Source organism: Nomascus leucogenys, chromosome 3 (assembly GCF_006542625.1).
Source record: "Nomascus leucogenys isolate Asia chromosome 3, Asia_NLE_v1, whole genome shotgun sequence".
Classification (NCBI taxonomy): Eukaryota; Metazoa; Chordata; class Mammalia; order Primates; family Hylobatidae; genus Nomascus; species Nomascus leucogenys.
This window is the reverse complement of record NC_044383.1, coordinates 147,635,854-147,659,176: the sequence shown is the minus strand read 5'-3', so window position 1 is coordinate 147,659,176 and position 23,323 is coordinate 147,635,854. Positions and strand designations below refer to the sequence as shown.

At 40.7% G+C, this 23,323-nt stretch overlaps 1 protein-coding gene across 1 annotated transcript in view; it reads left to right on the top strand.

Moving 5' to 3' along the window:
* Window positions 1-23,323, top strand: part of PRKN (parkin RBR E3 ubiquitin protein ligase) — a 1,393,859-nt gene that overhangs the window by 835,486 nt on the left and 535,050 nt on the right. The window lies entirely within an intron of this gene.

The window sequence follows — 23,323 nt, the reverse complement described above, 5'->3', positions numbered from 1 at the left end:
GAAAAAGGCAGCGTAAGCCCAACTAGGGTCTTTGGGGAAATGTTAACTTAGAAACCCCTGTTCTATTTTTCCCAAGTCAAAGGAAGAGTCTGCTGTTGATAACATTGCAGTGAAATGGAGGTAGAGGAATTTGCCTTTCATTTGGGAAGAAAGCGCCATTCGGAAGCAAAGCCCCGTATGTCAGCATCACACGCTCCGATTTATCACTTAATGTGCAGGCCGGGGTTGGCTGCTGGCTCCATGACTCGGCATCCCACTCTCTCCAGGGGAGCCTGCGCCTCGCAGCCCCGGCTGAAGCACTCACAGCTGCCGCAGCAGGGTCAGAGGACCCTTTCTGAGAATCTCCAGTTACTTCCTGGACAAAATCACCGTCCTTTTGCCATCATACCTCTCTCTGTTCAAATGCATAAATCACTGAGTCTTTCCTGCAGCCACGATGAATTTACGAAATGTAACAAACAAAACCTGTTCTTGTCAATATTTGTTTTAAGGCAAATATCTACATTTTTATGTCCTCCTCCCTATTTAAATCAGACCCGCTCTATTGTTTGTAATCTGTTGCCTGAATGCCATTGTTTCTGTATACCAGACCGAAAATTCCACATTAGAACATTTATGGGCAGAGTGGAGTGGAATATTTGAAATTTAGACCATTTCAGAAAATCTGAGGTGTGTTGTCATAGCAGCTTTGTAATGTCTTATGACGTGAGTATTTGGACATGAGGAAATTGAGATGAATTTACTCACTCCAGGCAGAGGGGTGAAGCAGACTGGCCTGTCCATCCTCTGCCCTACTTTTTCTCTCCCCCAGGCAGGATTGATTTATCCTGCAGTTAACTATGTATTGGAGACATGCTTTTCCTCACACTCAGTACATTACGTCTCTTCCTTGGGCCATTGATCCAAACTGCTTTTTTACTTTTCTTATTAAATTTATTGATTATTGGCTGGATGAGGTGGCTCACGTCTGTAATCCCAGCACTTTGGGAGGCCAAGGCCGGTGGATCACCTGAGGTCAGGAGTTTGAGACCAGCCTGGCTAACATGGCAAAACCCCGTCTGTACTAAAAATACAAAAAAATTAGCTTGGCGTCGTGGCATGTGCCTGTAGTGCCAGCTACTCAGGAGGCTGAGACAGGAGAGTTGCTTCAACCTGGGAGGTGGAGGTTGCAGTGAGCCGAGCTCACGCCACTGCACTCCAGCCTGGGTGACAGAGTGAGACTCCATCTGAAATATATATATATATACAATTTTATATATATGTTATATGTAATATATATTTATATATTATGTATTGTATATATAATATACAATATAAATATATATTTATATTTTATATATAATTACATATGTTATATATATAACCTATAAATATGTTATATATAACCTATAAATATAGGTTATATATATATAAAACCTATAAATATAGGTTCTATATATTTATATTGTATATTATATATTATATATTATATCTATTATTATATATATTTATATAATTTAATATATTTGTTATATATAATGTATATTACATATTATTTTATATATTTATATTTTATATATAAATATGTTATATATATTTATATTTAAGATATAAATATGTTATATATATTTATATTTAACATATAAATATGTTATATATAATATATATTATATATTATATTATATTATAATATTATATAACAATATAATATATATTTATTTATAATTATATGTTATATATAATATATAATACATAGTGTAGTACATACTACAGTATATTATATATAATATATATTACGTAATATATATGTTATATATTATATAAAATATGTATATGATATATATAAAATATATGTTGTATATATAATATATAATATATAATTTATATTATATATTATGTAATAAATTATATATAATTTAATTATATATATATAAAATATATATAAAATATATATATATTATTTTTCTTTAATTTTCTCTAATTTGATCCCACACTCATTGGCAGCAGCATCCAGGCTCATGTGGTGTTGGCATCACCCAGAGCCCCACGTCCTGCCTCCTGGTGCTGCTGCTGCTGCTTCTCAGTGGATTCTCTCTCACTTCCATTTCAACACATTCACGTCTCACCTGCACGGTGCATAGTCCAATTTACGTACTATCAGTTCCAGAAAGACCTTCTCGATAATTTCAGCTTTAAATTTGTTCTGCTTCCTCTGAATTCACCTAAAATTTTCCGATTATCTATATTTTTATTTTATTTTATTTTATTTTATTATTGTTGAGTCAGAGTCTCACTTTGTCACCTAGGCTGGAGTGAAGTGGCACGATCTCAGCTCACTGCAACCTCTGCCTCCCAGGTCCAAGCAATTCTCCCTGCCTCAGCCTCCCGAGTAGCTGGGATTACAGACACCCAGCTAATTTTTGTATTTTTAGTAGAGACAGGGTTTCATCATGTTGGCCAGGCTGGTCTTGAACTTTGACCTCAAGTGATCTGCCTACCTCGGCCTCCCAAAGTGCTGGGATTACAGGCATGAGCCGCCTGGCCCGGCCCGGTTGTCCATATTTTAAAATATTATGACTTCCCTGCTGTACTCAATCCCACAATACACACATAGTACAATGTATGGGAAATACGCCTTGAAGACCTATTTATAGATGACTGGAGAAAAGTAATTGGTGAGAAAAAAGGACAGTGTATGTTTGGTAAGTAGTTGTTGATTCTGACCCAATTGTAGGTAAGCAGGTGATATCATCGATAAGCTGAAGAGAAGAGCCAAGCAGTGGGAAATATCTTTGTTTATAAAGGTAGGATGTGCTACCTTGGCAAATGGAAAAAATATGAGTGAGAAAATAAACATTTCCCTCAACCCCACTTCCCAGTGATAAACACCCTTCATCTGTGGCTGGATAGCTTTTATCTGAGCCTTCGGTAAATATTTGATAAAATCGCAAAATATTCCCTTATAAAACCTACATATTATTTTTGGTTTTTCCCAAGACTTCCCTCAGAGTGATATCAGCAACAGTTTTAATAAGGAGGGAAAGGCTTTGTCCTCTCTCAGAATAAACCTCATAATAACCTTTGTAAAAAATTGATTTGTGTAATATTTTGTAATTCTCATCGGAACATACTGAAAGATGTTTCCGTCTGGCCTTATTTTTGGACAATGGGAAATATATTTATGCAAATATCTCCCTGAAGTTTCTCATTTCAGCCTCATCTGTGAAATGTGTGCCTGGCTGGCCAGGGCCTCCCCACTCCACAGTCACTGTCTGGGCCTGGCTGACATAGCTGTGGGGTGGAGGATGCTGATGCTGTCTGGACCTTGCAGGCAGCCAAGGGCTGCTGTGCAGCCAGCTGCCAACCTCAAGTAAGTGATGCTTTGGCCAGAGGAGCGCTTGGATTCCCTGCCCTTTTGCCCTTGACTTCAACCGATGATTTGCCATTGAGCTGTGATAGGCTGTTTTATGCTGAGTTATAAGCGTTCCGGGCCTTTTAGATGTTATTCCCAGTCACTTTTCTAGATTCTTCACTGCAAATTACAAAGAAGCCACAAGCATACATTTGCAATAGGAATTAGACCACTACCTCAGTTCTCTTAAAATTAAAGCTGTTGCAGCCTAGGGAGGGGGAATCACCAAAATTATCATCTGATTAAACCATGTTTTAACTATTACTGAGAAACTCAAACATTTTATGAAACTTGCCACTTGTCACTCTGGAAGTTCTGTCTACCCAGATAGCTCTGCCCAGTACCAAAATGACATTCCACTGTCAGCAAAGATGCCCACAACTTTAGCTTTGAAAACCTCCATTTAGTAATCATCTGCATGACCCACTTTGGCCACAGCATTTTCCCATAAACAATGACTGTGATGAGCACAAATTGTATGTGCCTCCGTTTCCTCAGCTGCACAATGAAGATAATTATATCCATTTGGGAGAACTGTAGTGAAGTATACATAAAGATCATGTAGATGAAGGGATATTGTGAACAGTGCAAAGCAATATACAGATGCAATGCATAAGTATTATTGCTTGTGGGACCTTCATGATTCCCCAGAACCTGTAGCTCATTTCCCTTCTACCTTACATGCATGAGGACTCCTCATGAAACTTTAAGTAAAATACTTCTGTAATTCAGAGGGTTCACTGTGCCAAATTGATCTGATTGCTGATTGAAATTCATTTGTAATATCTTAGTTTTACTGTTTCATTTTAAGTGGAAAATTGGCAAATATAAGGCAGCTTAAAGTATCAATTACAAGTATCAATTATAGTGATTTTGCTTTACTATGGAAAATTTGCTTTGCTACAAGTTCTGTTATAGTCATCCTTCTCAAAACTCAATAATCAGAGATTTGTTCTTGATTTAATTGAAGATGTAGCAGATGAGAAAAACCTTTTCTATACAACTGGGAGACATTTTATATGCCATGAACAACATAAATTATCACAGAGGGTAGAAGCACACAATTCTAAACCAAAATGTACTATAGAAGCAAAATTATTTTTAAACAATTGCTGTATAGAGTACCCACATCTGTTATTTATCATTTAAAATTGTATTGCTTTGGTAAGCAGTCTAATCAATCAAACCACTATGTTCCCTAATCCCAACAGAGCATTCTTCTCTTACAGAAGGAAAATGGGCCTAAAAAAGAGATAATACTTTAGCAGCTATTCTTTGGATTAGACCTTTTGGAGTCTTGAAAGGGAGCCTCAACACATACATAAATAAGGTGATCACATATCTGAAAAAGAAGAGAAGTTGAGTGAGAGGGATGATAGGAGAGAAGAAGCATGAAGCACCAGCTGCTCTCATAGCATATGATGTAGCTGCATTCTTCACTGCTAAATTAAAAAACAGATTCAGGCTTCCGGGCTTGAGGAGGCTGCAGTTAGGAATGAATGCCACGTGTTCACTTGAGCCCAAACAAAGAAGAGGATATGAGTATTGAACACTGTTGGCTCTGCTATCGGTTGTTTAGCTGCTGTCTGGGCCAAGGAATAGGGACAGTGATAGTGTTCAACATGTAGAAGAGGAAGTTAGAAGATACAGGAATACTCAGAAAACAGTATATCATCGGTCATTGATTGATTGACTGGACTCATTCCTTCCTCTCCTCTGTCATGCCCGAGATTACACCACAATGTGCTGTACGTGACTGTGCGTGCTGAACATGCCTTTCTACGACAATGACAGGTTTTGTTCAGTCCTCTGAATATTATATTATCTAGGAATAGAACAGGACCAGAAAATAGATCCAGCAGAATTTTTTTTTCGTTGTTCCAAATTTAATTTCAGCATCAGGAATTGAGATATGGAAAAAGGAAATGAACTTGGAACCACACGCAAGAGTATAATATTGGAAAAGGCCCCCAACAGTGACAGCACCATCTTGTAAACACGTATGAAGCTTGGTCCTGTGAAAATGAGCATACATCACCTCCCCTGCTCCCCCAGCTCCTCCTGTCGCCATTAGTTCTTATATGCCGTGTTTTCCTTATCTGTTGCCTTATCATTGTGTGGGTTATGGGTTTGGGCAGGGCTAGGTCAGGGGATGTTTCTAGTCTATATGGTGTTGACTGAGGTTGCTTGGTGGTGCTCAGCTGGTGGAGGGGCTCACATGTCAGGCACCTTGGTAGGTGTGACTGGAAGAATGGATTCCACTATGGTTGTTGATGGGAGATGGACACATGGCCTCTTCTAAATGGGCAGTGTCAGAGGTCAGGGCACCCAGAGAGAGTGATCTGAAAGACAGGGAATGGAAGCCGCCCATTTTTAGGCATGAGCCCTGAAACTGACAGAGCAGCACTTCCACTGTCTTCTACTGGGCAAAGTAGTCACAGAGTCTGCGTAGGTTCAAGGGGAGACCCCACCTCGCAATAGGAGGAGGGCAAAAGAATTCATGGCCACCTTCAATTCTTCCATAGTCCTTTCTACACATAAACATAGTGTCTCATAAGTATACCTGACAGCTATATTTTCTCTCTCATAATTATTCATCACCCGTCACACCTGCCCTGCTTCACCTGCACTTTAGTCTCTCCTCCAACACTGCCGAGGGGATTTTCCCTTCCTACTGATAACAAGGTGGTCTCTAGCCCCTTAGCTTTACTTGTTCACTTCCCACCAGCTCAGCTGATTCTGTGCCCCTCAGTCCTTTCCAGCTCCCTTCGTCTGGGTAATTCCTATTTTTCCTTCACTGCTCAACTTCTCTAAGAATTCTTCCCTCCAACCCTGCCCCTTACCCCCACTGTGCCCTCATCCATTCATTCATGTGTCCATTCAATTATTTGTTCAACAGATATTTACTGAGGCACTCATAGGCATCCCAGATAACTACGGGTGAAAAAGAGCATAACGGCAGGTAGGGAGGGTGTGCTGCTGAATCTCAGAAGCCTCACTGGGGGGCATAATGGCAGGTGGGGTGGGCGTGCTCCTGCATCTCAGAAGCCTCACTAGGGGACATAATGGCAGGTGGAGTGGGTGTGCTTATGAATCTCAGAAGCCTCACTGGGGATTTGACTCCCCAAGGGGACCCAGGCAGTGTTGTGTTTTAGATCCCTGGCCACCTGCACACCTTGTCAGCACCTTCAGGGTGCAAGCAAGTAAAGCCACAGTTAGCAGGCTCTAGTTCTGTGAGCCCTCCATGGAAGGGGTATTTATTTTCTTATGCCAACCGTTCGGGTCTCCTCTTGCCGACTCTAGTGTCAGAGGGGAAAAGAGAGAAGTTTCCTGGCTCACTGAAGCTGGAGCGAGGCTTTACCAGGGTGTTCAGTAGCTAGGGTTGGAATTCAATTTTGAGTTCTCCTGCTGTGGCAGTTAAATGTGAAGCTTTATATTACCATTTCTCTTTCATTCTTCTCAGCTATATTTTCACTTGAAAGTTTCTTCACTGGTCATGAAAGCAACCAAATGTAAGGAAAGTCAATACTTTTAAAAATAGCAACAAATAAGCGGTCTATAAAATATTGTTATAACAGAGTGAGGTACGATCTTCAGAAATAACATCTATTCCCACCTCAGATTTTGGAGGTGCTTCAAATTTTCCATCTTAAGCATTAGTGGAATAAGCACATAATTAGACTTTAGAACAGGACCAAATCATATCCTCATTAAATAAATACAGTTATAAATGATGGACCACATTTTTCCAACATGCATATCATTTTAATGCTTATAAGTAATAATTCTGCCAATATGGCAAGCCAGATATCAACAATGTGTCTAGAAGCGCATACAAAAGAGATGACTAGGAAATGTGACCACCTGGAAGGGCATGTGAAAAAGTTCCCATAGAGAAAGGCTAATTTCACTTAGGACACAAACATGGGAAGAATTTCAAAGATAAGTATATCGCAAGGAGCATATTCCAGACATGGAGAAATGCATGAGTAAGGCACGATTTGAAAACAAAGTATTTAAGATACATTAAGGTCCAAGCAAAGCACTAAATGGGAAATGAGTCTTGGAAAGGCAGGTGCTGTGGTGAGGACTGATTGGAATCCCATCCTGATGAGTTTGGTTGTAGTTTAGAAGGAAATGGAAAACTGCTGAAAAGTTTGGAAAAAGTAGGAATGTTTTTACAGCTATGATTGAGGAAGGTTAATATGTCAGTCATTTATAGTCTGAACTGGGGTTAAGAGAGATGTTATAAGAATACTATAGTGGTCTAGGAAGGAAATAATGAGGCTCGCATGAAGTCAGTGACCACAGTAGAAAAGCAAGGGAACTCATGGGAAAGTCATTGAAGGCGGTGGCCATAGAAAGACTGTCAGTAGTTCATGGTGGGGTTGGTAGGTCAAAGGGGTTGGCAGGTGGGTAGTGGAGCTAATGAAGAGAGAGTGTGTCAAAAAAGTCTCCAACGGTGAGAACTTTCCCTCTGAGGACACAGGAGAAGGTCACACCATTTAATGCAAACAGAACTCACTATTTATAGCACATAGAACTTAGCTGGGGATAGGAATAGGATCAGTAATGAATGTGGCTTTTTACTTCATATGTTTGTTCATTCAAAAATAATTTTGTGTTCTTCTTTGTGACAAATCGTGTGCTAAAATGTTTGGCAGTGCAGAGATGACTTACCCACATCTGTCTAGGAGAACACAGGTTTAAGGAGAAAGGCATGAAGCAGCTTGAGCAAGTCTCGGAATCCGCAGAGTAACAGAGTAAGAAAGATACAGCTCCTTTAAAACTCCGAATCATTATTTCTTGCTCACTTTGTGGCTGGGACTGGATGGGACCATTGTTATCGTCTTACATTTGTTGAGTTATTATTTGCCAGGCACCAAGCAGTGTGTGTAAAGAAACTATTATTTAGCTCCCAGAGACACTTTCTGAGGTGGATACTACTGACTGGTCCATATTTTACGTGTAGAAACTGAGGCTCAGAAAAGATGAAGAACTTGCCTAAGGTCGCTCGTCTAGTCCGCCTCTATTCCTGCAACAGTAACATAGTGATAACATAGTGAAGGCACAGACAGTGTTTAAGGTTTGAGCCCAGTGTCTATTTAAACTATATTATTGTTGTTTCTAACATTAGGCATCTACAGGATACTTTGTTTCCTGATGAGAACAAAGCTAACTCAACTTCATGGCATGTGAACAGATAACCAGCCCTCCTCCATTCTGTGCTTTAACTGGCTAATTACTGATACATTAGTATTCTATGGTACCCCTCTACTTTCAATCACTCAGTAAAATCCTGGTGGCTGGGATTATCTATACCTTTGCCTTGAAAGAGCATACCAAAAGCCGCTTTTGATTTAACTATAAAAGGGGAATGTATAAATATATCTTTTTTAAGCACCTTTAAAACAAAATATTGATGGGCCGGGTGCGGTGGCTCACGCCTGTAATCCCAGCACTTTGGGAGGCCGAGGCAGGTGGATCACGAGGTCAGGAGTTCAAGATCAGCCTGGCCAAGATGGTGAAACCCCATCTCTACTAAAAATACAAAAATTAGCCCAGCGTGGTAGCAGGTGCCTGTTATCCCAGCTACTGAGGAGGCTGAGGCAGGAGAATTGGTTGAACCTGGGCAGCAGAGGTTGCAGTGAGGCAAGATTGCGCCACTGCACTCCAGCCTGGGTGATAGACTGAGACTCCGTTTCATAAAACAACTAAATATTGGTTTCTGCCACCAGGTACATTCTCTGAAACCTTAAACTCTGACCAATTTCACAAAACGACCCTTAATTTTTAACTTAAAATTTTTAATTTTTTTTATTGTTTAGAGACAGGATCTTGCTCTGTCACCAAGGCTGGAGTGCAGTGGCACAATCATAGCTCACTGCATCCTCTAATTCCGGAGCTCAGGAGATCCTCCCGCCTCAGCCTCTTGAGTAGATCCTCCCGCCTCAGCCTCTTTGGTTTCTGAAAACAAACTTGCTGTAGTTTCTGAAGAATTATTCAAGCCTATAAGACCTCAAAGCCTCATGTTTAGGGACCCAGCAAAATGCCCCTAGTTCTTATCTTTGATACCCAATTTTCAGTCATACACCGAACAAAGGGAATTGGAGGAAGTAAACACACCGCCATGCCCAACTAATTTTTTTTTTTTTTTTTTTTTTTTTTTTTTTTTTTTTTTGGTTGAGATGCAGTCTAGCTATGTTGCCCAGGCTGATTTCAAACACCTGGCCTCAAGTGATCCTCTTGCTTTGGTCTCTCCAAGTGCTGGGATACCAAGTGTGAACCGCTGTGGCTGCTCCAAAGTTTTTTTGTAGAGGCAAGATTTTACCGTGTTGCCTAGACTGAGCTCTAACTTCTGTGGCTCAAGAGTTCCTCCCACCTCGACCTCCCAAAGCACTGGGATTATAGGCATGAGCCCCTGTACCTAGCCCATTATTTTAAGAATATTCACATATAAGCACTTAGGGAAGATGAGAATTTATAAGAAGAGTGAGGATTGTTAGCCTGATTGCAAACTTCAAAAAATTTGCTTTTTGAAAGGTTGTAGTTAGAGGTCACCCAGAGTCCATCAGGATGCAAAGGAAATGTATTGGGAATTTGTAAACCATCTACTCCCAAGAAAACTTCACAGGAATGTTTGTGAGATGTCTGGGTAAGGACTAAACCAGGGCATCACTCTAACAAGCATGCAACAGCATGATCTCTGAAGGTCGAACGGAGCATGCAACAGCATGATCTCTGAAGGTCGAACGGAGCATGCAACAGCATGATCTCTGAAGGTCGAACGGAGCATGCAACAGCATGATCTCTGGAGGTCGAACGGAGCTCTTAACCTACGTATTTGCTTTTCTTGAGACAGCAGCTCCTCTATCCCAAGAGCTATAATTAGATCTAACTGCTTTCCCCATAGATGGCTCAGACACTCTACGTATTTTACCTGTGAAAAACCTAGATGATGTCAGAATGAAGATATATTTGTCTTATCCCCTGTAGATATGCATGCACTTCACAAATCCCCTGTAGTCTGGCCACAAGTTGGAGTCCTTCAAAGGTTGGGAGGAATGTTTAGGGCTTAGAGATGTTAGACAAAGGGCTGGTACTTGGAAGACACTCTAAAAACAAACTTGCTGTAGTTTCTTTTTTTTGTTGTTGTTGTTGAGACGGAGTCTTTCTCTGTCGCCCAGGCTGGAGTGCAGTGGCGCGATCTCGGCTCACTGCAACCTCCACCTCCTGGGTTCACGCCATTCTCCTGCCTCAGCCTCCCAAGTAGCTGGGACTACAGGCGCCCGCCAACACACCCGGCTAATTTTTTGTATTTTTAGTAGAGACGAGGTTTCACCGTGTTAGCCAGGATGGTCTCGATCTCCTGACCTCGTGATCCGCCTGCCTCGGCCTCCCAAAGTGCTGGGATTACAGGCTTGAGCCACCGCGCCCGGCCAACTTGTTGTCCTTTCTGAAGAATTATTCAACCGTGTAAGACCGCGAAGCCTCATGTTTAGGGGAATAGGGACCCAGCAAAAAGACCCTAATACTTACCTTTGATACCCAATTTTCAGTCACACACCAAACAATACGAAATTGGAAACAGAAACTAGCGGAACTCACTGGCATCTTAGCTTTAAGCTCTCTTTACAAAAAGTGCTTTTTAGATTAAAAAGAAAAGTGACTTTTATGGTAAGATTGTTTTGAACAGCACAAGCTGTGCCTAGTGTTTCCTCGGGGCGTCCATGAACTTGGCTGTGATCCTGTCAGCCAAAAAACTAGCAGAGCCCCCAGGGGAAGGGGGGGCGCTGTGGCCCCCCTGGGGCCGCCTCCGGAACACCCTCTCCCCTTGCTTTTAAGCATGGCCAAGTTCTGACTTGGAGCAGCCATAAAACTCTCCTGGTAGCATTTTAAAGGCTTTTAAAAGAATGCCCCCTCATAATGTGTTCTATTACAGCGGTGATTGTTATTGTTGTTATTTCCTGCTTTGTAGCAAGAGTGAAATCCCCCTCGGGGTATATTGAGAATGGATTGAGAAATTCTGACGATAGATCACAGTAGCCCCCTTCATTTTCTGCTGTAAAGGCAAGTTCCGCCTGGCATCTAGTATATACTGGTTGGCAAGGTCCTCCTCTGAAGAAGTGATTGTTCTAAGACCCCGGAGGCAGAGCGCGGGAAATGGAACAGAGTTTGCTGTGAAATAACACTATGGAAAATAAATTCTATTTAAAAACTAATGTGATCCTTTCCCAATTGTCTTGTAGATTCATTGACTGGAATGTAGAATTCTGTTCCCCAAATGAATCAACAGTGCCTTGAATAGAGAGAGAGAGAGAGAGAGAGAGAGAGAGAGAGAGAGAGAGAGAGAGAGAGACAGACTTTTCCCAGGGGAAATCCCTGACAGAGTGTTATGTTCATGGCACAGACAGACATCTGTCTTCCCAACTCTGTTAGGACCACATTAAATCTGACATAGCATCCACCTTTTCTCCAGCATCCCCCAAGGCTTAAATACAGCCACATGGCTCCTCTTCATCTTCAGCCCGTGAGTCCCAAACTCAGTGAGCTTTTCTCAACACATAGCATAAATTAAATGACTGCATCCTTTTGCTTTCATCTCCGTTGTGGAACCCCAGAGTCTGAAATCTTGGGAAGCTGTATGTCATTTACTGAGTGTGATGCGATGCCAAGACCAGGGCTGCCGTACACAGAATATTGTGTAAGATGGATTAAGGCCTCTTTCATCCTGAAGGAAAAAAGGAAAGTTTGCCAGCTACAAGGAGGTTGGCAAAGAGAACAGGGACTCTTTCAGAAATAAATCTGATTTTGAAAAATAGCATCTCAGGAAGAAAGCCTTTTAAAAATCTAGGAAGTAAGATAACATTCTCAGAATACTGTAAAATAAGAACTGATTTTCATAGGATTTGAATGAATAAATCATCTCATTGCTTTAGAGTCACACAAGGGAGATGGCAGAGTAATAGAAGTTGGGAGCTGGAGAGCTGATAGGAGACCTGTTCTGACCCCATGAGTCTAAGTGAGTGGCCTCAGACCCCAGCTGCTCCTCAAATGCGTGTACTTTCAAATCTATACTGATTACTAAATGTATGGGGCTTCTTTTGGTTTCTATTCTTACTACATTTTATTTTAAGCTTCTTAGCAATAAATAATAATAAGTGCTTTGAAAACATTAAACAAATTATAGATAATTGGAAGCTGTCATTTTCATTAGCCCTATATTCTCTGAAGAGTTTTGCAATTTCTTTAACAAAACTCTCAAGAGGGAAGTTTACATTTATTGAATGCATTCTCTCAACCAACACTATTTTTAAAAACTTTTAAATTGTCTTACAGTTGTTTTGACTTCTTTCCTTTTGGTGTACACTTGAATGTTAACACCTGTATAAATTACTGTGGCTACCAGCATAACCAGGATTCAAAACTCTTCCCTCACTGCAAATCCCTGCGGCTGTGGCTGTGTCGTCATCTCCCGGCACCACCTGACCTGGCCTCCATCCCTCCAGTCTGTCTGTCTGAGAATGCTGGATGAATGGAACCATGCAGTAGGTAAACTTTAAGGCACTCCCTTTATTCAGGGCAGTGCCTTTGAGATGCATCCACCTTGCCATGCACCCATTGTTCGTCCCTTTCTGTTGCTCGGTGGTGACTGTCGTGTGGCTGGCACCACAGTGTATTTGAGCATTTACTCAATAAGGGACATCTGGGCTCTTGTTTTTGGCAGTTGCGACTGGAGCTGCTGTGTGCATTCATACACAGTGTTTGTGTGATCATGGGTCTCCATTTCTCTCTGTTTTCAAAATTGAGTTATTTTGTCCATTCTTCATTCTTAAAACTTTTTTTCTGTGACCCTCAGATATCCCACATCTCTGCGTCTCTGACTTCATGGTTGCTTTGTTGGGTTCTTCTTCTTTTTACCTTGGAATCTATCTTTTTTATTTCCATAGTTCTCTTATTTCTTTTAATTTGATTTTCTTGCCGATCATATATTCAAGTACAATTTTTATGGAAGTAAACTTGAAGTTTAGGTTCTTTTGTTTAAATTACATTTAAATTAGTAAGGATGTAAATTTTTATCTGCCCAAAGTCAGCTTCTTGAAGCAGGCACAGAATAGGGTAATGAACTTTATTTTCCCATGTTTGGGAGAGACTTTGCCAGTAAGTACTATAAAAAAGAAATCCAGCGATGGGATTGAGGAAGCATGAAGTCTAAGCTGGGCAATGAGGGAGCTGAGGCCAGTAGGGAGTAATGAATAATGAAAAGTTAGCAGGGTTAATGGATTGAAAGGTCTAATAGAGTTGAAAAATTATTCACGTGGGGTTACTAAAGGGATTGAGCTGAGGGTATGAAGTGATGATCAAAGGATGCTTGAGGATTATGAAGATTATAGGCAGTTATTGATAATGACAGGCCTACACCAGTGGTTCTCAACTGTCACAATGTGTGAAAATCAACTGGAAAAAATGTAAATATAGTTCCCCATGCCCCACTCCCAGAAAGGCTAATTCAGTTGGTTTTGGTGCCCACCAGGAGAGGTGGGCAAAGTTGAGAGGATGGCAAGACCGTATGGTGTGAGGAGAAAAAGATTGAGGCCAGTTTGGATGAATGAATGTGTTATGATGAGAACATTGAGGTTGTACTGCATGACAACAGAAGTGTTGGAAAGTAAGAAAATGACCTCGATCCTAGCTAGGAGGGCTGCAGAAGCCGTTAACATGAATGGGTAGAAGGTAAGCGCTGACATTCAGCTAGTCATATGCTGATATTGGAGGGAGTTAATGAGCAAAAATAATACCCCCAAATGGAAGGACATGTTGTCTACTGCCTACTGAAACATGATATTAATGTTCAAATCACATCTGATAATTAGGCAAATAAATGGTCAAATTTTTCTTGAAATTTAATTAATAAACTTCTCCATTGATGTCAAGCAATTTTAGAAGGTGGGCCATTATTGCATTTTTAAACCATATGTTCAAAACTAAGACATTTTATTTGAAAGATTTTTAAACAGAATATGCACTTTTATTTCCAAGCTCCTTAAAGGATGAGGATATGCATTTTCATATCTGACACGATTATTTTTTAAAACAAAATCATAGAACAGTGGAAATATTCTAAACATCTGTCTTCAAAGTGTTTGCTCCAGAGTTCAACTTCCTTTTATAAAAAAGATATTTCCATATCTGGTAAAAATCGCATCTACCTTAATGGGACAAAATAACTGTTTTTTTTTTTCTAAAATATCTGCTAGATTGCATTTCTACTGGCAGTCATTTGATAACAAAGCTCTCCACAAGTCCATGTAGCACTTTTATGCAAATTTTTAAAAACTTCTTTCAAGACACATTGCTATCTGCTGGAAAATGTTTTCGGATTAAAGATATTTGAATTAATACATTAGGAATAATATAAGTGGTGATCCCTAACATTGTTGAATGCATCTCTTATACAATCATACATGACGACCTTGAAAAATTTCACTAACATGCTGAAAGGAAAAATGAGTAACTCTTTCACAATACTTTCAAGGTTTAAACTGTGAATTAAGCAGTGAAATTCTGTGGTACAAATAGGTTTTATAGTCCCTCCCTATTTTATTCCAACTAGCAGAGAAAAGTCTACTGCATTGGTGAAGGTTTGTTTTTATCAAATTAACTACATCAATAACACCTGTAGCACTTTTTACTCCTGGCTTTAATTTCTTTGCTCGGCATCTTTTTTGTAAGTCATACAACGAGTGAATACTCTTCCAGTACTACCTCTGTAACCATTCAGCTGGAGTCTTTTTCTCAAATAAAGATAGCTACTCCATCAGTGCTACCGTAATCCAACGCAACCATCAAATAATAGTTTTTAATGCAAGAAACTATGTTGACACCACATCTCTTATAGTACAACTTAATGCCTTATGAAAAATAAGTTTTTCAGGTACTTCATTATTGGAAGAGAATATATAAAATACCACCAGCTGACACACGTGTGTCAAAACCTGGAACGTATTTGTTCTAACATTTGCTTCTTTGCTTCATCAGTAATAATTTCTACACATCTTTCTGCAGAAGTTTTTGACAAACATATCCTAATTTATTGCCACAGTATTTTCTTTGTATGATTTCAATCATTTTGTTGCAATGTGAAGAAAATTTCCCTTAAAGTATATAGCTTTTCTTCTTTCATGATTAAGAAACTAAATAAATGAAACAACAAAAACTCAAAAGAGACTTCTAGATTTTTATTATTATTCTTTTTATTTTATTTTATTTTATTTTATTTTTGAGACCGAGTTTCGCTCTTGTTGCCCAGGCTAGAGTGCAGTGGCGCCGTCTTGGCTCACCGCAACCTCCACCTCCCGGGTTCAAGCGATTCTCCTGCCTCAGCCTCCTGAGTAGCTGGGATGACAGGCGTGCGCCACCATGCCTGGCTAATTTTGTATTGTTAGTAGAGACGGGGTTTCTCTGTGTTGGTCAGGCTGGTCTCAAACTCCTGACCTCAGATGATCTGCCTGCCTCGGCCTCCTAAAGTTCTGGGATTACAGGCGTGAGCCACCGCACCCAGCCTATTAAATATTCTTGATGACTTCAAAGCACCAAGGCCAACATCACAAACTTTGGAGAAGTTTGTTTTCATGTTTTGAATGTTTAGCGTTTAATTATGGTTTCAAGCAATTATTAATGAAAAATCTCAAAGAATTCTATTCAATTGAGATTTATCAGTAAATCTATATTTCATCGAATTCATGCATGTTCTATTTGTGTATCACATCATTTATCATTTTAAGTTAAAAATTTAATTCTTATTTTTTACATAATGTGATATGTGAATATACATGAATTAGAGCATAGCTGTCTTAATTTCTTGCTGTTCAGTTGTGCTTATATTATTAGTCTCATTTTATTTTCGCAGCTTCTTTAAAGGAAATACTTTAAAGCACTTGTTTGGAGAAGATTCATTTTGTTAAACCTAGAGCATTTCACTCAGTTTTGCAAATGCAAACCATTATTTTACATCCCCACATTTGGAAAGGAAACAGGTTAGCCTTGATGGAGGCACAATTGCCACCTCCTTGTGTGATGGAAACTCCTTTCTCCCCTCCTCAAACTTGGGACATAGAGTCTGAATGATGGAGCCAGTGTCCACCTGCACAGTGAATATCAGTAATTCTTAACTTCAGTTTATGTTTTCAAAATTTTTAAAAATTATATAAACAGTTATCCTCATTTTTTCTTATGATATCCCAGTGACTTAATTCGGAGAATGTTGTTCCACAGGAAGGCTCAGACATTCTTTTTTTTTTTTTTTTTTTTTTTTTTGAGACAGAGTCTTGCTCTGTCGCCCAGGCTGGAGGGCAGTGGTGCAATCTCGGCCCACTGCAAGCTCTGCCTCCTGGGTTCACGCCATTCTCCTGCCTCAGCCTACCGAGCAGCTGGGACTACAGGCACCTGCCACCACGCCCGGCTAATTTTTGTGTATTTTTAGTAGAGACAGGGTTTCACTGTGTTAGCCAGGATGGTCTCTATCTCCTGAACTTGTGATCTGCCCGCCTCGGCCTCCAAAAGTGCTGGGATTACAGGCTGAGCCACCGTGCCCGGCCCGGACATTCTTATTGTTGAATAGACAGCTAAAATGACAAATGAAACCTCCTTTATCTGCTCTGCGAACCCAAATAGAAGCCAGTCACTGTGGTTTAAACTAGCACTTCCCATACGTTGATGTTCACTCAGACGCCCTGGGCAGTGAAGAAGCAGATTGAATGCCTTGGGCATCTTGAAGAAGCAGGTTCAGATTCAGTAGGTCCGGGATGGAGCCTGAGAATATGCATTTCTTTTTTTTTTTTCTTTCTTTCAAATCAGCTTTCTCATGGTTAAATGCATTTATAATAAGCTTCTAGTTAATGAAGATGCAGCAGGTCTAGAACCACATTCATGAATAGCAAAAGTTTAGACCAGGGGTCTATAAACTACAGAGAGCATTTTTTTTTTTTTGTAAATAAAGTTTTATTGAAACACAGCCCATTCACTTATGGGTCTAGTGCTATTCTTTGCTGCAAAGGTAGAGTTGGGTGGTTGTGACAGAGACCTCATGACCTGCAAAATTTAAATATGTACATTATTTGATTCTCATATAAAAGGTTTGCTGACCTTTTTGCGTAGACAATAAATGTACATTTCATATATACATCCACACATGGATAACCTGTCTAGACTCATTGACTACTACAGATTCAGAAGAGGTGCAAGAACTAATTTCATTGATCAAATTATGAGCTAAATTATGAGTACTCTCTGCTAAGTGGATTTACTATTTCAACGAAATTAGAAAAGACAGCAGAATTTAAAAATAAATTACTTGATAAAAGAATCACCATTCGTATTGTAATCTCACAGTTAAAATAGAGCCCTACATCAAAAGTTGCATATCCAGCATTTTAAGGTTACATAAAGTGAGGTGAAGGTCTGAGGCACTTGAGTTGAATTAAATACAGAAGAGTTGGATTTAATATCTTTCTCTAGCTAAATATGTCACAGTAGAATCTTAAAATGAAACTAAGCTACAAAATGAAATTCAGCTCATAGCAGTGGTCTGCTGTGTATTGTGATAGGCCTTGAAACTTCGTTTTCATTCTATATAAACTGATAGACCTGCTTAAAGGGTTGAATTAGTTGACACGACACATCTTCACAAAAATTTACTGCATTAGAAACATACTAATGCACCTAAAAACATGAGCTGTTTCTTTCATCAGTGTGTTTTCATGGAACTCTAGAATACTTTAGTGATATATAGGGCTACTATGTCAATGTGGTAAACAAACCCTAGAAGGCAGTACAACCGGAAATAACCAACCAAGTAAGTTGGTTCTAATTGCCAGTTAGTTTAATGTTATATTTAATGTTATATTTTACTGCCCACCCCACTTCATTTTCAAGAGTAACAAAAAGAAAATCACATAAATTTTCAAGAGTAACAAAAAGAAAATCATTTTAGGCTGGGCACAGTGGCTCATGCCTGTCATCTCAGCACTTTGGGAGGCCAAGATAGGCGGATCACTTGAGGTCAGGAGTTTGAGACCAGCCTGGCCAACATAGTGAAACCCCGTCTCTACCAAAAGTACAAAAATTGCTGGGCATGGTGGCGTGCGGCTGTAATCCCAGCTACTTGGGAGGCTGAGGCAGGAAAATTGCTTGAATCCAGGTGGTGGAGGTTTCAGCAGCGAGCTGAGCTCTCACCACTGCACTCCCCCCTGGGCAACAGAGTGAGACTCTGTCTCAATAAAAAATAATAATAATAATAATAAATCATTTTATGATTTGCTGCATGCTGTGTCTATGTTTTCTAGTTACTACTCACAGGTAGATGTAGGTAACCAGTCTGCAGTGTTGTGTGTCAGATGTTTCTCCCCTCCTTCCCCTCCCCTCCGCTCCCCTTCCCTTCCCTTTCCTTTGTCAGAGTCTTGCTCTGTCACCCAGGCTGGAGTGCAGTGGTGCGATCTCAGCTCACTGCAACCTCAGCCTCCTGGGCTCAAGCCTCTGCCTCCTGAGTAGCTGGGATTACAGACACCACCTTGCCTGGCTAATTTTTGTATTTTTAGTAGAGATGGGGTATTACCATGTTGGCCAGGCTACTCTCAAACTCCTGACCTCAAGTGATGTGCCCACCTTGGCCTCCCAAGGTGCTAGGATGACAGGCGTGAGCCACCATGCCCGGTCTCAGATGTTTCCTTTCTAAAACATGATTAAACCAAAGTTTAGGAAATTTATTTTATTCAATTCTATTCTCTAACAAAAATGTTATTATCTCTCTTACCTCTATTTTTGTCTTTCTATATCATTATCTATATGTAAAGGTAAGTTTTAAAGAAAAATTAATACCTACCTGGAGTTTTTTTTTTTTTTTTTTTTGAGACAGAGTCTCACTTCGTCGCCCAGGCTGGAGTGCAGTGGCGCAATCTCGGCTCACTGCAACTTCCACCTCCCGGATTCAAGCGATTGTCATGCCTCAGCCTCCTGAGTAGCTAGGATTACAAGCACCTGCCACCACACCCAGCTACACCCAGCTAATTTTTGTTATTTTTTTAGTAGAGATGGGGTTTTACCATGTTGGCCAGGCTGGTCTCGAACTCCTGACCTCAAGTGAGCCACCCACCTTGGCCTCCCAAAGTGCTGGGATTACAAGTGTGAGCCACTTCGCCCAGCCCTGGAGTTATATCTTAATTCAACCTTCTTCATCCATCTTCACATCATTTTGCTTTGATATGGAAATGAGAGGAAACAGTTAAACCATGTTTGACTCCAGTGACTCTACTCTCTCACACAGTAACTGAAACTTGAGAAGCCTGAGTTTGATCTTTATAGTTTAACTCCCAAACTCAGAGCCCCCACAACTGGGATAATTGATGAGAAGCTGACTAGAACGGTCAGAGGATGAGCTCATTGTGGGAGTGCTGCTTTCCTGCAGGAAGGCCCGGAGAGAAGCTGCCGCCTGGGCTGGGGAGGGGGCTCACTGCCCGCTGCAGCCTCCCCTCTCTGGAGGGCCTCACCACCTGCCTGATTCTTGTACCGCACCCCCCGCCCCCATGCCTTTGCTGTGCTCAGAGTGTTTACGGCTTTGACATCAGAAATGATGCCCTTTCACATGTGGAAAAATGACAACATAATAAAATAGAATAAAAAGTACAAGCAAAAAGGAAGTCAGGAATAACAGGTGATGCTGTTATTTACGTAATTCAAGGTGAGCTGTTGAGCTGAAGTTCCAAAGCACAGGAATGGACGTGTTTTGTTTTGATTTTGTATTGTGTTTAATTTTATATTTGCTGTCTCTATTCTAGAATTGAGGTGATTCCTAAAGCTCTATATAGCTATTCTAAATAATCTGCTAGCTATCCGGGTGGTTCATCATTTGCCCACCAACATTTTTAAATTTTAAAACTCAGGTGGGGGATGGGCAGTTGTGGCAGTTTCAGTTTCCCACTCTGCCATGGCGCCTGTCCTAGCTGGCCATTGCATTCCTCAGCATCAGAAAAGAGAAAGGCCTGGAAGGTGCTCCAGAACCTTTGGACACTAGTGGGTTTGCCATCGGGAGCAAAGGAGCCACGACTTCTGTGTTGTCTGTTTTCAGTTGCCTTTTCTGAGTCCAATGTTTTTGTAAAGCAGGACAATCATCCTTAGTCCTTTCCACCCACCCCAGTGTCGGGAGGCTGTAATGAAGTGCTGTAGGTGTGTAGTCTGTGAAATGTAACCTTATTGTTGAATTCCAGTTTTCTTAGAGACGACTGAGTATCATTTCCATTGCTCTAAGTTGCTGACCATCAGACCCTTGGGGATCGTACATATTGGCAGCGCTCTTCCCATTTGTCCTGGCCCCTTACGGAATGCAGGAGGGAATGCATATTTGCAGTGAGGTTCATGGAATCTGGTCATGTGTGAGGAGGACTGTGGTGGTCGCAGCCCTAAACCACTCAGCCCGACTCTGGAAACACACTGCACTGACCGGACAGGTGGATGTTCTTGCATTAGCCTCTCATTTTTCTGATGCTTGTAGTTTACACATAATTGCCACTCTGTGGACCACCTCTCCCGCAAAGAAAAAGGGTGGCAGGGCGGAACTTCCTACTCCCCTGGCAAACCCGGATTGGATTCCAACTTCCGCATCCGTTTGCAGCAGTTCCCTGGCTGCTGATGCGTCTCCACACAGGGAGCATTAGGATGACATGTGTCCCCCCAACATCCGTTTTCCAGGGAAACCTGTTTCAAGGTCTTCGAATTCTGTGGGAACCCTGAGTATGGGGTAGAGGGCGGAAGATGTGCAGAGGCATAGGTGAGGCCCTCCTTTCTACCCTTTGTAGGTCCTACAAGTGCAGTTTAAAGGTTTCATTTTTACATGAAAACATGTCTTTAACTATGAATGCTTAGAAACTGAAAAAAACAAACCCCACATAACTAGTTTTCTTGAGGTACTGTTTGAATTAACTAATCAGGTGTTGGGGAAACAATCTCCCATGTCCTTATAACCCTGAAAATGCTGGCAGAATCTAAAGGGGGTTCTTGGGTGCTTTTTCAGAACAAGGGCCGCTGCTCTTTCCGGCTGTCTTGGAAGCACAGATTAGGTTTCTTTCCTTTTCCCGGGTCACCACTGACTCTTCAATGGAAATGAAAAGTAGGGGAAGGGGAGGTAGTGCCCAGGAAGTGCGCTCTTCTCATGATGCACTGGGCTCGAGGAATATAAGTGGGCCTCCTTGTAGGAAAAGCTGGCTTCCCATGGCTGGCGGAGACCAAGCCAGGAGCAGCCGAACCTCCCATCCCATCTCGTGGGCCGGTGCTCCTCCCCAGGCAGGGTGGCTGTGACCGCACTGTCTTTCCGGGGACGTGTATAAGGTAATGCCCTGATATCCCACTTGTGGAGAAGAATACCCTAATACTGTGGGGGAAAAAATAGCGATGCAGAGACGTAGATAGCTGAGGTTATATAAATTACCCATATACTTACATTTCCTAAAATGAAGATAAATATGATCGTATCTCTCAGTGCCATAGAGCTTTACATTTATCTTCTAAATGTGCATGTTCAAAATATAATTATGTAAGGATGGCCAGAAATAGAAATTTTTATTATATATCTTAGCACATGTTATCGAACATGGAACACATGCACCATACACATATGCCATGTGGCATAAGGAATTTTTGCTTTGTGAATGATTTTTGCTCTGAAAATATAAAATATTGAAATTCATTGTCTATTATCATTTTAATAAGATATTTTAGAAATAGCAGTATCTACATATACCATTGCCATGAATGTGTTTTTCTAAAATTAAACATGAAAAGAGCATAAATATGATACATCTGAATCCCCAAGTTACTGTTTATATTTCACATAGTATCAGACTCCAAGCTTCTTTGCTGAGGAACCATATATTTTGACAGAATTTCCTTTATTCTGTGCATTTTCATCTACTTCTAATGTGCATATGCCTAAAGTGTAGAAAATAGAAGAAAACGGCATGCTGTTGCTAAGTGGATGTCCTACAGATCTGAAACAAAAAAGAAAAGCTTTAAAATACACCGTAATTATGTAAAATGGTGTGATTTTACTTTGATTATCTAAAATAAAAATTAGAAGGTTGAAAATGAAAAAGACTCTATAACAATGTTTCAGTGTGTTTTCAGGGTATCAAGTTTGTAACATTAAAAAAGTCCGTAGTGCTCTTTTATAAACCCTTTGACACTACTCCCTTCAATTTCATAGAAATATCATAATGGGCCAGGCGTGGTGGCTCACACATGTAATCCCAGCACTTTGGGAGTCTGGGGTGGGCAGATCATGAGGTCAGGAGATCGAGACCATCCTGGTTAACACGGTGAAACCCCGTCTCTACTCAAAATACAAAAAATTAGCCGGTGTGGTGGCGCAAGCCTGTAGTCCCAGCTACTCGGGAGACTGAGGCAGAGAATTGCTTGAACCTGGAAGGCGGAGGTTGCAGTGAGCCAAGATTGCACCACTGTACTCCATCCAGCCTGGGCAACAGAGCAAGACTCCATCTCAAAAAAAAAAAAAAAAAAAAACCCAGAAATGTCATAATGACCATACAGAATGTCCCTGTCCTGGCCACTTCCCATACACTTGGTAGTCATTTGCTGATTTACCTAGAGGGTAAAAGTGTGAGCTCAATATTCTTAGTCCTTCAACCCATATTTGACTCTGGTGCAATGAGAACATTGCATGTGATGTTCTCACAGCTTCATAGCTCAGTTAATTAGCAGTGGTTCCTAACTTAATGGAGAATCACTTGGGGAGCTGTGAAAATATAGAATCTGGAGAGAAATGCTAATGATACGGAGTTAGGAAGGTTTGGAGCAGAGGGTAGGAATCGGCACTTTAAATTCCTGCCTAGGCTGAAAAAGAGAAGACATGAAATGGTAGTAAGG